Source organism: Oncorhynchus keta, chromosome 21 (assembly GCF_023373465.1).
Source record: "Oncorhynchus keta strain PuntledgeMale-10-30-2019 chromosome 21, Oket_V2, whole genome shotgun sequence".
NCBI classification, from domain to species: Eukaryota; Metazoa; Chordata; class Actinopteri; order Salmoniformes; family Salmonidae; genus Oncorhynchus; species Oncorhynchus keta.
Genome location: NC_068441.1, coordinates 24738360 through 24747041, shown reverse-complemented (window position 1 = coordinate 24747041; position 8682 = coordinate 24738360). Strand labels below are relative to the sequence as shown.

The 8682-nt window shown below is 40.3% G+C and overlaps 1 non-coding gene across 1 annotated transcript; it reads left to right on the top strand.

Moving 5' to 3' along the window:
* Positions 1-4388: 4388 nt before the first annotated feature.
* trnaf-gaa (transfer RNA phenylalanine (anticodon GAA)) lies at positions 4389-4461 on the top strand. Its single transcript has one exon. It is a non-coding gene; the product is annotated as a tRNA-Phe (tRNA).
* The last annotated feature ends 4221 nt before the right edge of the window (positions 4462-8682 follow it).

Genomic DNA, 8682 nt, shown 5'->3' with positions numbered 1-8682 from the left:
ATTCTTGGGGTCCATTTTGAGACCTCTGGCTCAGCGACGCTGAACTGGAACATGGGTATCGCAGTGGTACAGAAGAAGCTAGCAATGTGCGCCTGTAACCACATTGTGCGCCTGTAACCACTCATTGTTTTAAACCCTCTATCATCCAGAAGGTGAGGTCAGTACAGGTGCATCGAAGCTGGGACCAAGAGACTGAAAAACAGCTTCTATCTCAAGGCCATTAGACTGTTAAAAAGCCATCACTAGCAGATTAGAGGCTGCTTTCTATAGACATAGACTAGAAATCACTGACCACCTTAGGCAATCGAACATTAGTCACTTTGATAATGTTTATATATCTTGCATTACTCATCTAATACAGTTGAAGTCGGAAGTTAACATACACTTAGGTTGGAGTCATTAAATCTTGTTCAACCACTCCACAAAATTCTTGTTAACAAACTATAGTTTTGGCAAGTTGGTTAGGACATCTACTTTGTGCATGACAAGTAATTTTTCCAACAATTGTTTACAGACAGATTATTGCACTTAAAATTCACTGCATCACAAATCCAGTGGGTCAGAAGTTTACAAAATTCCAGAAAATGATGTCATGGCTTTAGAAGCTTCTGATAGGCTAACTGACATCATTTGAGTCAATTGGAGGTGTACCTGTGGATGTATTTCAAGGCCTACCTTCAAACTCAGTGTCTCTTTGCTTGACATCATGGGGGAAATCAAAAGAAATCAGTCTGGTTCATCCTTGGGAGAAATTTCCAAACACCTGAAGGTACCACGTTCATCTGTACAAACAGTAGTACGCAAGTATTAACACCATGGGACCACGCAGCCGTCATACCGCTCAGGAAGGAGACGCGTTCTGTCTCCTAGAGATGAACATACTTTGGTGCGAAAAGTGAAAATCAATCCCAGAACAACAGCAAAGGACCTTGTGAAGATGCTGGAGGAAAAAGGTACAGAAGTACCAATATCCACAGTAAAACGAGTCCTATATCGACATAACCTGAAAGGCCACTCAGCAAGAAAGAAGCCACTGCTCAAAAACTGCCGTAATGTAACGCCTGTCGTCAGGAGTGGACCAAAGCGCAGCATGAAAAGTGTTCATGATTATTTTATTATCAAAAAACACTCAAACAAAGTAACAAAACAAAAGCGAACAGTTCTGTCAGTAAACAAAGATCAAAATAGATAATAACTACCCAACAAAACACAGGTGGGAAAAAGGCTGCCTAAGTATGATTCCCAATCAGAGACAACGATAGACAGCTGCCTCTGATTGGGACCCAAACTCAGCCAAAACAAAGAAATAGACAACATGGAATGCCCACCCCAAATCACACCCTGACCTAACCAGGGCGTGACACATAAAAAAGCAAGACAACGGTTTGCAACTGCACATGGGGACAAAGATCGTACTTTTTGGAGAAATGTCCTCTGGTCTGATGAAACAAAAATAGAACTGTTTGGCCATAATGACCATTGTTAAGTTTGGAGGGAAAAGGGGGAGGTTTGCAAGCCGAAGAACACCATCCCAACCGTGAAGCACGAGGGGTGGCAGCATCATGTTGCAGGGCTGCTTTGCTGCAGAAGGGACTGGTGTACTTCACAAAATAGATGATATCATGATGAAAGAAAAGTATGTGGATATATTGAAGCGACATCTCAAGACATCAGTCAGAAAGTTAAAGCTTGGTCGCAAATGGGTCTTCCAAATGGACAATGACACCAAGCATACCCCCAAAGTTGTTACAAAAAGGCCAACAAAGTCAAGGTATTGGAGTGACCATCAAAAAGCCCTGACCTCAAACCAATAGAAAATGTGTGGGCAGAACTGAAAAAGTGTGTGCGAGCAAGGGGGCCTACAAACCTGACTCAGTTACACCAGCTCTGTCAGGAGGAATGAGCCAAAATTCACCCAACTTATTGTGGGAAGCTTGTGGAAGGCTACCCGAAACATTTGACCAAAGTTAAACAATTTAAAGGCAATGTTACCAAATATTAATTGAGTGTAGGTAAACTTCTGACCCACTGGGAATGTGATGAAAGAAATAAAAGCTGAAATAAATCATTCTCTCTACTATTATTCTGACATTTCACTTTCTTAAAATAAAGTGGTGATCCTAACAGACCTAAGACAGGGAATTTTTACTAGGACTAAATGTCAGGAATTGTGAAAAACTTAGTTTAAATGTATTTGGCTAAGGTGTATGTAAACTTCCAACTTCAACTGTATGTATATACTGTATTCTATACTATTCTACTGTATCTTAGTCACTTTAATCATGTTTACACATCTTGCGTTACTCATCTCATATGTACATACTTGATTCTATATTATTCTACTGTATCTTAGTCCATGCCGCTCTGACATCGCTCGTCCATATACAGTATGTATATATTCTTAATTCCATTCCTACTTAGATTTGTGTGTATTGGGTATACGTTGTGAAATTGCTAGATATTACTTGTTAGATATTACTGCACTGTCAGAGGTAGAAGCACAAGCATTTCGCTACACCCGCAATAACATCTGCTAAACACGTGTATGTGACCATACATCACAAACCCCTGAAGTGTCTTATTGGTATTATAAACTGGTTACCAACTTAATTAGAGCAGTAAAAATACATGTTTTGTCATACCCATGGTATACAGTCTGATATACCATGGCTGTCAGCCAGCCAGCATTCAGGGCTCGAATCACCCAGTTTATAATTCATTTTATAATACAAATAATACATTCTAGAGTGTGCATTATTACCCTATAATGCATGGAATATTTGCATGGTAGAATTTTTGCATGTTTTGTTTGAGCTACTTTTGAACGCAAAAGTCAAATTGAAAACAGTATTGAAAACTAGGACTGAAGATTTGGTTAGCTAAACTAGCAAGTCTGTTTGTTTGATTACCAAGGCAACTACTATCTAGTAAACTTTCTAGCTACTTCAGTGGATGTTGAACACATTTCTACCAAAAAATGAACACATTTCTAGTGGCAAATGTGTTCAATTATAGCCATGGTATAAAAGGATCATCAACGTAGGGCTCTGCGTGTTCTCTGGAAAATAATGCAACTCCATGGAAGGTCAGTTCCACTCCTCTAGCGTGTCATGGAACCCTCCATGTTGTTCATTATTTTCCATAGAATGCATAGCACCTCGTTGATTATCCCTTACATTTACATTACATTTAAGTCATTTAGCAGACGCTCTTATCCAGAGCGACTTACAAATTGGTGCATTCACCTTATGACATCCAGTGGAACAGCCACTTTACAATAGTGCATCTAAATCTTTTAAGGGGGGTGAGAAGGATTACTTTATCCTATCCTAGGTATTCCTTAAAGAGGTGGGGTTTCAGGTGTCTCCGGAAGGTGGTGATTGACTCCGCTGTCCTGGCGTCGTGAGGGAGTGTGTTCCACCATTGGGGAGCCAGAGCAGCGAACAGTTTTGACTGGGCTGAGCGGGAACTGTAAGTGTCATGTAAATGCATCATCATTGTTTTTATATTCCCCATGTAATGTTAATGGGGAGCGAACAGTGCAGCCATAGAATTTTGAAGTGTCATTTAACTGCATCATAATGCAGAAACCGTGTTGGCCCAACTCTCTAAATACATGGCTCTGGTTGGGCCTGCACTTCATCTTGATAGACATCACACACACATGGATGTGTGGAGCTGTGAGCATCTGCAGATTATTTCTTCCATTATAAAATATTTTTACTCCCTTACTAGCTCTGACTTTGCGGATAGCAACTTTATTGAGGAAAAAATGTACTTACTATGACTGTGATATCCCACCTAGCTATCTTAAGATGAATGCACTAACTGTAAGGTGTTCTGGATAAGTGTCTGACTAAAATGTAAATGTAGATCATTCTGCAGGATTTTACCGTGTTGATTTGTTTCTCTCTTCTTTACACTACAAACATGAGTGCAACGACCTGCAAGATACCTACAACAGTGTGCTAAAAAATACTTTCGTTTTAAAACTTTCCTGATTAATTATTTTTCATGGGTGAGAGAGATGAGTGACGAATTACCTAAAAGATACTCCTCTTCTAGGTCCCGCCTTTGCTCTATCTCCATTGGCCAATTCCACAGCTCTGCTGTCATTGGACACTTCTTGGTGGTCGTTGCTTGCTTCCGGTGCCGTCTCTAGTTGGCTGGAAATGGCAAATCTTGGTAGCGTCTTGTTAGCGCACGGCATAAATGTTCTAGATTCACCGTTGCCAAGCCAATAGCAGTTGTATTATATACTAGTGTCCTTCTTTTCCCTGAACAACCATGTTTTTGTTGGAGTTTGAGCAACACCCAATGGCTATCTCACATTCTTCGTTAAACATATTGTATAGTCAAATATATACAATGGACTACAAACTCTAAGCGCCGAAATAGCTCAGTTGGGAGAGCGTTAGACTGAAGATCTAAATGTCCCTGGTTCGATCCCGGGTTTCGGCAGCTGGTGGGAGGCTCCCTTTTTGCCTTGCTTTCTTAAATTTCCTTATTACTCGGAAATGGCGAGAGTAGGACTTTCGATCAACCCTAGTACCTGAATCCATTATGTAATAACGTTGCCGTTCTATGATGTATTGTATCCAGCAAAAATACGCTTGTAATTTCTGTAGGCTACTGTCAATAAAGCAGCCTCAATAATGATGTTACAGAATTTCAGCAGGGGGCGATGTTGACCTATTCATTTACTGTACTCTTCGTTTCCACTCAGGCTGCTCTTTGACTGTGGCCTGTGTAATACCCGACTATTCCATCTCCTTACTCACAGGAGGGTTCAGCTGTCTGATATTCATGCTTTACAATAAAACAGAGCGGAAGGTACTCACAAATACAGTAAAATATTGTTTTATTTCGACAAAATAGATCCAAGGAGGTTGGAGTTAAACAGATTACAGCAGCTTGGAACAAACAGAACAAAGTAGCTTGACCCCTTTTCTCTTGGGTTCTTATTACTAAACCCAGATGATGACAGTTTAATATGGGTTTTATTTGCATGGCTATTTGAAGCAACATTGTAACATGGGCAGGAACATTCCAAAAAAACCTCTCCCCTGAGATTCAACTCTGAGTGTACCATATGCACCCCATCAAATACAGCAAACTGACTTTATATTATGCACACGTTTAAAGACACTCATATTACGTCTACTTACAACAGGTTAACTTATGAATAATTTACAATTGTAGGTTGGCGGTTTCTCATAGTGTTTGCATGCGCTATCAGGAAATAACACTGATCACATGTTTGAACCTTTTACTGCAGTGGGCTAAATCAGGGTAACACAGAGTGATTATCGGTAGTCTTAAACAAATCTACTTTGAAACAAATCTACTTTGAACAATCTCACACACATGGTTATGGGCTTTAAAAAAAGAAGACACCTGTACCATGTCAGATATATTACATTTTTATATTTCATTCCAATAGTACACTTTATATACATCACAGAAGACTGAAATATAATAAAACTGTTTGACATAGAAACAACCATATGAAATAAAACACAGGTAAAACATAATGTTGACTGCACTGGGCATTTAAGACCATTTAATAACCATGTGTATGTGACTAATACAATTTGATTTGGGTAGGGTTTGTTTGTGCTGGAAGGATAAAGTACTGGTCTTCTGTTTCTCACGCACAGACTTTCTCTTGAATTTATTGTTAGTGTACATGCCCTATGTATTATACTGTACTATTGAAGGGCCCAGTTGATGATGTGAAGACCTCTAGGAGAGGTACAGTAGCATGATAACTCAGCTGGGGGTACTTCATCTACAGGTGTTTTGATTCTCAAAGCAATTTATGTAACATTTGTTTGGTCAATCACTCCTCCTATAGAGGTGGTGTTTACAGTAGCTAGACTGTACTGTACAACTCCAGTGTTTAACTTGTTGAGTGTAGGGGGCAGTATTTTGATGTTTGGATGAAAAACGTACCCAAATGAAACGGTCTATTTCTCAGGCCCAGAAGCTAGAATATGCATAAATTGTCAGATTAGGATAGAAAACACTCTAAAGTTTCCAAAACGGACAAAATATTGTCTGTGAGTATAATAAAACTGATATTGCAGGCGAAAACCTGAGGAAAATCCAACCAGGAACTGCCTCTTATTTTGAAAGCTCCCTGTTCCCATTGCATGCCTTCCCTCCATTTAAAGGGATATCAACCAGATTCCTTTCCCTATGGCTTCCACATGGTGTGAACAGTCTTTAGACATAGTTTCAGCCTTTTATTCTGAAAAAATAGCGAGAACGAACACATCGCGTCAGTGGATGGCTGTGTGTCCCAGTTTTGCATGCGCAACAGCTTGGAGCAGACATTTTCTCTCTATCTCCTATTGAAAAGGCTACGGTCCGGTATAAATATTATCGATTACTTATTGTAAAAACAACCTGAGAATTGATTATAAAAAACATTTGACATGTTTCTACGAACTTTATGGATACTATTTGGAATTTTTGTCTGCCCGTCATGACCTGCATGAGCCTTAGGATTTCTGAACAAAATGTGCCAACCAAATGGAGGTTTTTGGATATAAAAATAATCTTTATTGAACAAAAGGAACATTTAATGTGTAACTGGGAGTCTCGTGAGTGCAAACATCCGAAGATCATCAAAGGTAAGCGATTCATTTTATTGCTTTTCTGACTTCCGTGACCAATCTACTTTGCTGCTAGCTGTTTGTAATGTTTTGTCTACTGAGACAGATGTCCTCACAAACGCTTGGTTTGCTTTCGCTGTAAATCTTTTTGAAATCTCACATACCAGGTGGATTTTTAACAAGCTAAGCTGTGTTTTGCTATATTGCACTTGTGATTTCATGAAAATTAAATATTTTTAGGAATTTAATTTGAATATGGCGCTCTGCAATTCAGAGGATGTTGACGAAAATGATCCCGCTAACGGGATGGGTGCGCCAAGAAGTTAACTCCTACCACCATCATCAGAACAACTAGTAATGCCAGCACCCTGCTGTGGGCAGGGGGAGGGGATACACTAATGATATGATGCTTTGAATGTGAAATGGCTGAGGTAGAAGGGGTAGATGAGGCCTCATCAGCACAGATGTAAATTTGGTGTTACTGAAGCAGTGCGTACATTTACACTTATCCACAGTCACTTAGCACTAACAGTAGGAATGGCTTTTCTAGTCTGTCCTGTGGGTCTTATAATAAGCCTGGTGAGCAAGGATAATAGCTCACACACAGCTGGCCTGGCCTGCCCTTTGTATTGCTCCGTGGAGGATTGACCAGAGATATTGTCTTCTGTTGAATCATGTACTCTCAGAATCTCCCTGTATTTGTATGCCCACAGAGCCATTTGTTAAATGTCAGTCTAGAGATGTCTAGTCTAGTAGATTTAAATGTCACACAATGGTCTGAGTGGCTGAGCCAGCAAAGCGGGTAGGGGGACCGGATGAACCTCTCATTTCCTTCAGGAGAAGCCCCAAATAGGCCCACTTCCTCATAAACCCCTGCTATATCTTAATACACTTCCTCTATCATAGATCTGGTAGAATGAACTTGCGTAGACCCTATTCTACTAGCGAGGCTAAACAAGCCACGTGCTGTAAATCACCCTTGTACTTGAGTAGGAGAGGAAACAGGATGGCTGTCGCCTAAAAGGGTTTGAGGCAACTAATGGTTCGCTGTTGGAGTGGTTTCTGGAGGTCAAATGGTTCCTAGACAGGAGAGAGAGGAAGAGATAGGCACACACAGCCTTGCACACGAAACCTCTGTGATGTGTCTCCTATCCTGTACTCTAGACATTCCACCTCTTTACTTTCAAACTAGAGCCTACCCACAGGGCACAAACTGGTTGAATTAACGTTTTCAATGCAATTTGCCAATGTATTGTAACGTGGAATCTATGTGTAAAATACACTGGATTTGTAAAAAGTCATCAACAATTCCATGGCATAAAACCAGATAACGGGACAGATAGAACAGATATCGGGACAGTTGGGAAGATTACCTGTCTTAGGTCAGTTAAGATCACCACTTTATTTTATGAATGTGAAATGTCCGAATAATAGTAGAGAGAATTATTTATTTCAGCTTTTATTTCTTTCATCACATTCCCAGTGGATCAGAAGTTTAACTGAATTAGTATTTGGTAGCATTGCCTTAAATTGTTTAACTTGGGTCAAATGTTTCTGGTAGCCTTCCACAAGCTTCCCACAGTTGTTGCGTAAATTTTGGCCCATTCCTCCTGACAGAGCTGGTGTAACTGACTCAGGTTTGTAGGCCTCCTTGCTCACATACGCTTTTTCAGTTCTGCCCACACATTTTCTGTAGGATTGAGGTCAGGGCTTTGTGATGGCCACTCCAATACCTTGACTTTGTTGTCCTTAAACCTTTTTCTAACAACTTTGAAAGTATGCTTGGGGTAATTGTCCATGTGGAAGACTCATTTGCGACCAAGCTTTAAGCTGATGTCTTGAGATGTTGCTTCATTATATCCACATCATTTTCTTTCCTTATGATGCCATCTATTTTGTGAAGTGCACCAGTCTCTCCTGCAGCAAAGCAGCCCCACAACATGGTGCTGCCACCCCTGTGCTTCACGGTTGGGATGGTGTTCTTCGGCTTGCAAGCCTCCCCCTTTTTCCTCCAAACATAACGACGGTCATTATGGCCAAACAGTTCTATTTTTGTTTCATC